Genomic DNA, 8,286 nt, shown 5'->3' on the forward strand with positions numbered 1-8,286 from the left:
GGGCTGTTTCCTTATTTATTTTTTCCTGGTGTCTCCTCGTTGTAAATACAATCAACGGTGAGAGGTGAGAGACGGGGTTTAGGAAGGGTTCGGAGGTGCAAAGGCGCTTTGCAAATGCAGGGAGTGAGATGCGAGGCAATGCTGAGTGTCCCCCCCCCCCAATCCGCACCGCCGCAGGGGAGGAGAGGCGGAGGCGGCAGCGCGGTGCGCGGGCGCGCAGTGCTGGCGCGGGGGTCGGCGCCCGCGGAGCGCCTGTCCTTGGCGTGCGCTCGCCAGAAGGGCTGCGTGCYGGGGCTGGTAGACATCAGCGTGAGCCTCGACGGGTCCATTTGGATGTAAATGCCGGTATGGAAATTTCTGTGGCGTTTCGCATAGCGCGGACGTTGCAGTGGAATAAAAAATGAACGCTGGACCAGACGGGCTCACAGTAGGTGCTTTTTGAACTGAGCCAAGTAAAGAAGTTTTGTGTTCCCTCTTCAGCAGCAAAAGGAGTACCAGCTCCCCCGCTAAAACTTCGGGCCCAAACGATCAAAGCTCTCAAGTGTCATATACTGTATAAAGAGAGAGTGGTCGTGACTTATCCACGTCCATAAAGCAGATATTAAAGTTCCTTCCTTCCTCCCTATTTCCCTACTATTCCCTCTGTGGTGCCAGGTCTAACTATAATATTTAAGGAGAACAACATCTAGCAAACTACAAAAAGAGGTGCTTCTGTTAAAGATTTTACTTGCTCCTCTGTTGCTATAATAATTTCTTTTTTTCCAGAAAACTGAGTTAGGTTGCTGTGACTATAGTGCAGCCATGATTACCGACTGAGTTGACAGCAGGAAATATATGCTACAGTTGTAAACGCTGAGGGGATTTTTCCCCAAGATTGTTTTTCTTGTTTAGTGACAAGTGAAGCAAGTTGGCAAAAATGAGCTTGATGTCTGTGTTTCTAAAGTTGCAGCTCATTTTGGTAGGCACTCGCAGTCATGCTGTGTTTCTTCCAGGTGTTACTTGGGCGTAGTTCTTTTTCCTAAGGAAAAATTAATTTGTAACTAGGTTATCTTCTTCCACAAAATGGAAGCTAAGCTTCTGGGCTACATCATCTGTGAAGGGCTATAGCAGCAGTCTCTGGGCTAGCATGAGGAAACGCTGTATTCCTAAAGCCACCTAGGAGCAATGCTCTTTCTGTATTAGTCTAGAGGAACGGCAGATTAGTTCATTCCTCTGTTTCTGGATGTCAGGTGGGCCGAGAATGAGTAAACCGAGTCGGGATGTCAAATGTCCCTTTGTGAGTAATCCCAGTGGAGAGGGCCAGGACGGGAGCAAACAGCCTGAACATGAGCAGACGCTTCCATAAGCGCCAGTGAGCAAAAACACACCCAGCCTCCGTGCTGGGAAAACAATCTAATGTGCAAAAATCCCTCGTGTTAATTAGGGTTTCATATTTACATGCCACCCAATTTAAAAATAGATTACACTTAAATCAGAAACATGTTTTCAGTTTTGTTCCAGTTTTGTCATTGCCTTTTCTTTTGTCTGTCCTCTGTCTCCATCAGATGCTAGCAGAGTTTCCTTGCTGAGATCAGAAAGGAAATGTCCCAGAAAGAGCTGTGAGCCCCTGTAAATCACTGCCCTTTTTATTTAACATATTTCATTTGAGGGAAACATGGGGCGAGGTTACGGCGGCATGAGTGAGGGCTAAACATTTGATAAGACGTTACCTTGAAAAAAGACTATAAAAATCAACCTGACACTCTCTATCTAGTCACAGTTGGAGGACCCTTATGGGCCAGGAATAGATCTCCAATGTCATATTGGAGCCGTAAAACAGGCACGTAAAGTGGGGACCAACGAGCACCTTGAAGTTTACTGATGATGTCTCTGTTAAAATCTCAGAGCGAACGGGGTCTGGCACCTCAAGAGCGATGTTCTCCTTGCTCTCAGTGGAAGCCAGGCCAGAGCCCTCTCCGGGCTTAGCAATCACTGTCCAGGGTTTGTGGCCGATGGAGAGGAAATTGGCTTGAAAGCAAACATCTCCCTCCCCTCTCTGCTGGCGTTTGACAGAAGCTTCAGTTTTATTCGAAGCGACAGGACCCACGCTGCTCTCAGATGCCACATTCGCCGCACTCCATCTATTGGGCAATGAAATGCCGGGAGGTTTTCTGCCTCGGCTCCTTGTCTTTTTCGTAACTCCGGCGCAGAAATACTGGCTTCAGCACCGCCGGCCCTGCGCTGCCGGGTCTGGCATACCGGCGTGGGAGCCGCTGCCAGGAGCAGTCCGCGGAGGACACGCCGCCCCTTGTCCCCTGCCCCGGTGCGGGGGGCGAGCAGACCCGGCGGGGCGGCCGCTGCTTTCCCACCAGGACTTTCTCGAGGCCGCGACGGCATTGGGGCGGGCACGACGCTGCCTCCCGGTGCCTTCGGCCCGGCTCCGGCGGCCTCCGGGAAGCGGGAGCGCCTTGCTGCAGCCGGCGGCAGCCGCAGCGCGCTGCCTCCCAGGCGCGCGCCTCCCCCAGCTCAGGCCAGGGGCTATTCGGGGTGAATATGTTTATGAGTTTCTTTTGGTGGAAATAAAGTTCTCCTTTCGTGTAGGTTCTGTCCAAGGAAAGGGGATTTTCCTGTAAATCTCTGGCAGCTGACAACCTGAAGTGTAGTTTGTAAGATAACAGACTTGTTCTTTACTGTCTCAGCAGTTCCCATTCTGGCCTGTCTCTTGTCAAAATCAGCTTTTTTTTTTTTTTTTTTTTCTTTAGGTAGGCATCCTTTTAAAATACTTGATTATTGTACAATATACGATAGAAGGGAAAAGAGCTCTTTCTAGAATATACCCCTGCCTTCAGACAACGTGCTGACATACCCACTGTGCCCTCCGCCTGTGGAAGGAGCCAGATGTGTCAGCTCCTGCAGATGTGCTGAATCAAGTCCATCAAAAGACATGTGGAAAACCATCGAGAGAGTGGTTCGCATTTGCCAATGCTGATGCAAAGGCAGCTTGCGTTCGTATTTTTATTTAGGTGCCTTGCCCTTCACTAAGAGTGCTTGCATGCCCGCCCAGGTGTGTGAGCTGGGGCATTGCCCGGGGCTCCCTGGTGCGGCAGCCACTGGGAAGGGCAGGTGCAGGCTGCAGGGTAAAAGTATTTGCTGTGGAGTGGGGAAGAGAGGAGTAGTTCATTAAAGTCGATTTTATAATGAAAGGCGTTGGAGAAGAGGGGAAACTGGGTCACTGATTCATTGTAACTGAGGATTTAGCAGCCTGCTAATTGCTTTGCGGCCACTCTGTCAAATGCAGTGGTTGATCTCTTCCTTTCCCTCTGTGAAATGCTTTGTTTCCTTGCAAAGTTCAAATACTCCTGTATTTGAATCCTCCTTACCGTGCATTTAGTAAGGAGGATGATTTAGTGTGCTTTAATTCCTCCCTGCCCTATTTGCGGAAGAATCAAACCACTTGCAGTTAATTTTGAACAATGAGCACGATTGTGAAGACACATCCGCGATGTTTGATTTACTGCAATAATATATTTACAGCCTTAGCATGTCAGCGTTAAGGGTGCTGCCACTCCGGGGCATAAGCACTTCTCTGGAGGAGTTCGACCTTCCTTGGCACTCCTGAAGCTGGTGGGAAGGCAAGGAAGGTTTGAGACTGGCAGACATTTGGAAAAGTGCAAGCTTATTTCTGTGGCAGATCTCCATGAGCACTTCCAGCAGCAGTTCACAATGATTCATTTATGAAGGAGATACCACTTTTTTTTAGGCACAAACACAAAAGCTCAACCGAAAGTTGAGCTGTTCCTGAAGGCGGTGGAGGACAACGGCTGGTAACATAACCAGTAGTTTGCTGACTGCAAAGACAAGGCCGTTTCATTTGGCTTACTTAGTTTTAGTTTAAAGTTAAAGCAAACTGATGAAATACTGAAATAGCATCAACACTGAAAAAGTCACCATCTAACTTACGATGTCAAAGCAGTTTTTATATGAATTGATTCAGTTAGCACTAGTGGATTTATTACTGATATATTTTAAATGGTCATGATTACAGTGTGAGTATCAGTTAGAAAATTAATTGGCTAAAATACAATTATATACAAATACTAAGTCACTTGCTGTTGACAAGTTCAGTAGTACTTAAGATGTGCTGGTTGGTGATGCTATTGGCTATTACAAACAGCTAACGTGTTTTTAAATATGATTTTTGTTCTACATTTGATAATGAAGAAAATTAACAAACACTCTGCCATGATGCTTTCCCTATGCATAGGCATAGCCAGTTGAAAGGGGCACAATTCTATTTTTAACGTGAGAGTTAAAATAGTAAAGCTTTGGATACAGTTTACTTATTCCATGTGGAAGTAGACAGTCTTTCCAAGTGTTGAGAAAACCAGTTTGCCATTAAATTCCAGTGCAGAGGCATTGGCAGAGAAAGTGTATGGACTCTTGGAGTCATTGTCCTTCTTGCAGTGGTCCACTGCTGTCTTCACAAAAGGTGAGGGAAGGTGAGATGAGGTGGAAACAGTCACTCGGGGCGCTCTTCCTTGCTGCAGTGGGTGGGAATGCCGCTGGGGCCGAGGCTGAGGGATCGCACCCCCTTTGTGGTGGCRGTGGCGCTGGATGCTGAGCAGCAAACCAGGCCCCCAGTTTAATCATTACAACTTTGGGAATTTCTGGCCTGAGCAGAATGGCCTGACCATTGATGCAAGGTGGTGGTGACGACCTGGGGAAATTGTCATTCAGAGTTTTCGATGGGGCGGCAGATGTTTATGGTTATTTTAGRGTGTACCTTCAAAAGGAAGGTCTTCAAATACACTTTCCAAGAGGCAGGCTGGGGACTTGCTACGTTCTCCATATGCGGTTGTCAGTAGGGGATTGTTTTAAGTGTGAAGGACTTTTTTGGCAGAGAATATTTTCTAACAGATATTTTAAATAGCTCAGTCTTACTGCCCTTGGGYTGAACACAGGTGAACGAGGCCACCTCGCACAGTGCAAGACTAGGCTGACGCCATCTGTGTAACTGGCATTAGGATCAGACAAGCTTTGGGCCTTGGGAAGATGAGTCTGCCAGATCCTGGTGGGGTGGCTGGAGGAGCTCCCACCTCTYGCTCTCCACCTCGTTTGTCTTGTGAAATATTCACGTTCGCTGACCAGCGAGCACAAATGGAGCTGTGCCTTTGTCGTAGCCACTCCGGTTCRCTAACTGACATTATCTTCAAGGAGACGGGGCTTGTAAGTCACTTAGGCTACTTTTGAATTTGTTGGTTGAATTTAGGATGACAGTACTGGACGGGCGTGTGGGTGGAAGAGAGAAAAGCAGGCAGTGCCACCTACTGATGACTCAGTGGAGACAGCTAGCTCTTGCTCGTGTGTGTCCCCCCAGCCCCAAGGAGCGAGGGGTGGAGTGGAGAAGGGCAGGGAGAGCAGACAGATGCGGCTTGGCGAGGAAAGAGGAATTACACAAAGTGCTTCTTTATTGTAAGAGTGCTTCCCAAAAGACCCAGATGTTATCCTGCACTTTTGAGAATGAAGAAAGGATCTGTTAACAAGAGCTCCAGAGCTGTTGGTAGCACAGAGCTGATACAATTGCAAACCAACTCTAACTGATCATGTCACTGTAAGACAGGCTGCACGTCTTGACTGTGAAGTTGCCAAATAGCATTTTTTCCCATTGAATTGCACGGGACAGCAGAGGGTGTTCAACTTGCAGAGCTGTTGGCAGGAAGAGATTTCCATAAGGCAAGAACATGCCATCAGATTAGTTAAAGGGCTACGTCCTCCGTACTCACTTTTGAAAACAGTGTTCATAAAACTAATCCCCATAATTTGCTGAATGATTTCTGTGATCGCTTCTCTGTTTTATGTGCCATGTAAATCATGCCAAAAGACTCTGGTTTGAATTTCTGCCTCCTTTATGAGAGCTGATGACTTGCAACCTCACCCAGCTCCCTTTCACGGCAGCCTTCTTCCCCCTGCGCAGCAGTGCGGGGAGGCCGCCGGTCACCGCTGGATGCTCTTCCCATGACCCAGTTCTCCTGTGCTGCTTACCTTGCTCGGAGGAGCAACCATCAGTGAGCAAAGCTGGGTTTGACCCAGGTAACATCCTGGGAATTGCAAGAGAAATCCCGTGCTTTCTAGAGTTCATTTTATTGCCCCTGAATGGAGTTGCTAAGTAAGCTGTAAGTGTTCATGCTCCTTTTTTAATACACCTGGTGAACGTAAGATGTAGGGAGTATAGTAACTTGCTCAAGGCTACGTGCGGAGTCTGTCAGAGCTAAGGTGCGACTCCGGTTTTCCTGGCTTCGGGGSTCCGTGCTTGCGTTGCGTGCGCTCTCAGGAGACCCGCCGTGCCCCGAATTGGCAGGTTTGCCTCCGCCGGGCAGGGGAGGACGCGGCTTGTTCCCGCGCCTGGCTCGAGGGCCTGCTCTGCTGGCCCCGGCGGCTCAGCCAGCCCGGCCCCGGCGTTTCCCCACAGCCCTCGCCGCGGACGCTTTGGCTGCCCGCCGTGAGGGGACCTGGCCTGCCCACGGCCGCTCGGCACGTGCCCTGCCGTGGCGATGGATCCGTTCGGCCGCTCACGTGCCTGGCTTTGACAAGTACTCGCTCCATCTTCTAGTTGCACCCGCGTTTCGGTGGCGCTGGTTGGCRGGAGGAGATGCGGCGGTGAGCTCCCGGCCGGAGTCCCTGCTCCTCTTGCCGTTGGTTCACCCCTGCGGTGGCTGGGAGCACGGATGGACTCGGGCGCCAGCCGGCCTCACGTCTGAAGGTGTCACAGCCCTTGTTAGTAAAGCATATGCGTCAGATATACAAACTACGTTTTTTTTAAAGGTCTTCTACTTGGGGTTTTAAGTAACATAGTCACCGGATGGCTCGGATAGGAGCCTTGTGGCATCTAACTCCCCTTGTGATTCCTCTTTTCTGCGTTGGCCATGAAAGCCTTGCCAAGAACTAGTTCTCACAGGCGGTATGCTAATACTAATATTGATTCTAGACTAATTTTAAAGAAGTTGTTATTTTTCATCAAGCTCAGCTGTATTTAGATAGTGGGCACCAAACATGAATGTTCTGTATTGTTTCAGGCCAAGTTTGGGACAACGTATTTTGGAAACAGCTGCTTTTTCTTGGACTGTATAACTGCAAGTGGACTCCAAGTTCATTTTTAAGCTCACCGTGATAAATACACAGTSTCTATGACTCAGATGCCTGACAAAGAAAATGATATACAGACACGTGTAATGAATAGTCCAGCAAGTTTATCTTTTCGGAACATAAAATGCATAGAGACTATCTGATAGTTGTTCAAGCAAAATAATGTCGTAATTAAGGGTTAAACTTCTCATGCAATGGAGCTGAGTGCAGTCGCTGTGGATGGATGTCAGGGTGGATGCTGATCCGGTTGTTTACAAGGTAATGAACTATGCCTCCAGTGCAACCAGTGCAATTCCATCGAAATCTTGGGTGTACGAGTGATCTATTTGTCTTTGCTGAACGCTTTACAAGAGTAGCCTATTTGTGTGACTAAATATTTGCAGGGCTGGGCCTTGAGCTTGTGCAGTGCAATGCAAATGCAAAGTGCTGTAAATGTTTTTAGGTGAAAAATTTTCCACTTCAGAGTATAAGGAAAGCAGGGAGAGTGAAAAGCAGATAACGTTACTAWATCATAAGACAATAGCTCACATAATGTATGTCAGACCAGCAAGTATATATAGATATATATACACAGTTAAAATATATAGAGATATCTATGGACATCTGTGAATATACCTAGAGATATGGTTAGATATATCTATATATATCTTTCTAATTAACACATTCCAGTTTTTATCTTAATGTACATGAATACTATGTTTAGTAATAGTACCAGGTAGGACATTCTGATACCTTTTAACTCTTCTAAAATGCAGCACTATTACAACATATATAAACAAAAGCCTAAGCAGAGATGTGGATTTAGAGTGTAATATTTAAATTACCTACCTAGTTTCAGTATTCAGCGGCGGAAGAAATTCTTCCTCACAGCTTTCAGCACACAGCTGTAGTCCCAGCCTTAGAAAGCCCTGAGTTGTGCTGGACACTGTCTGTATCCTGAGCTTTTCCAAAGAAGTTCAGCACTTGGCAGGACTTGATCACTTGATGTCAGTGAGGAAGATTAGTTCACTTCTCGGGCACTATCTGTCTATATCCTGTGGCAGGAAGGTTGGCTTCCAACTGATCTTTATTAGCTTCAGGCCATTCAGGGAATTTGCCCTTTTTCCAGGGAAAGGCATGTGACAGGTTTGCAGAGATGCTTTTGGGCTGAGTAGGAGTGCCAAA

General features: G+C 47.6%; 1 long non-coding RNA gene across 1 annotated transcript; it reads right to left on the bottom strand.

Annotated features, from left to right (window-relative positions):
* Positions 1-3,475: 3,475 nt before the first annotated feature.
* Positions 3,476-8,286, bottom strand: LOC146589661 (uncharacterized). Its single transcript, XR_014897120.1, has 2 exons — positions 7,951-8,286; positions 3,476-6,733 (listed from the first exon to the last, which is right to left on the bottom strand). It is a non-coding gene; the product is annotated as an uncharacterized LOC146589661 (long non-coding RNA).

Source organism: Rhea americana, unplaced genomic scaffold (genome assembly GCF_003343005.1).
Source record: "Rhea americana isolate MKP2758 unplaced genomic scaffold, rheAme1 scaffold_44, whole genome shotgun sequence".
NCBI classification, from domain to species: Eukaryota; Metazoa; Chordata; class Aves; order Rheiformes; family Rheidae; genus Rhea; species Rhea americana.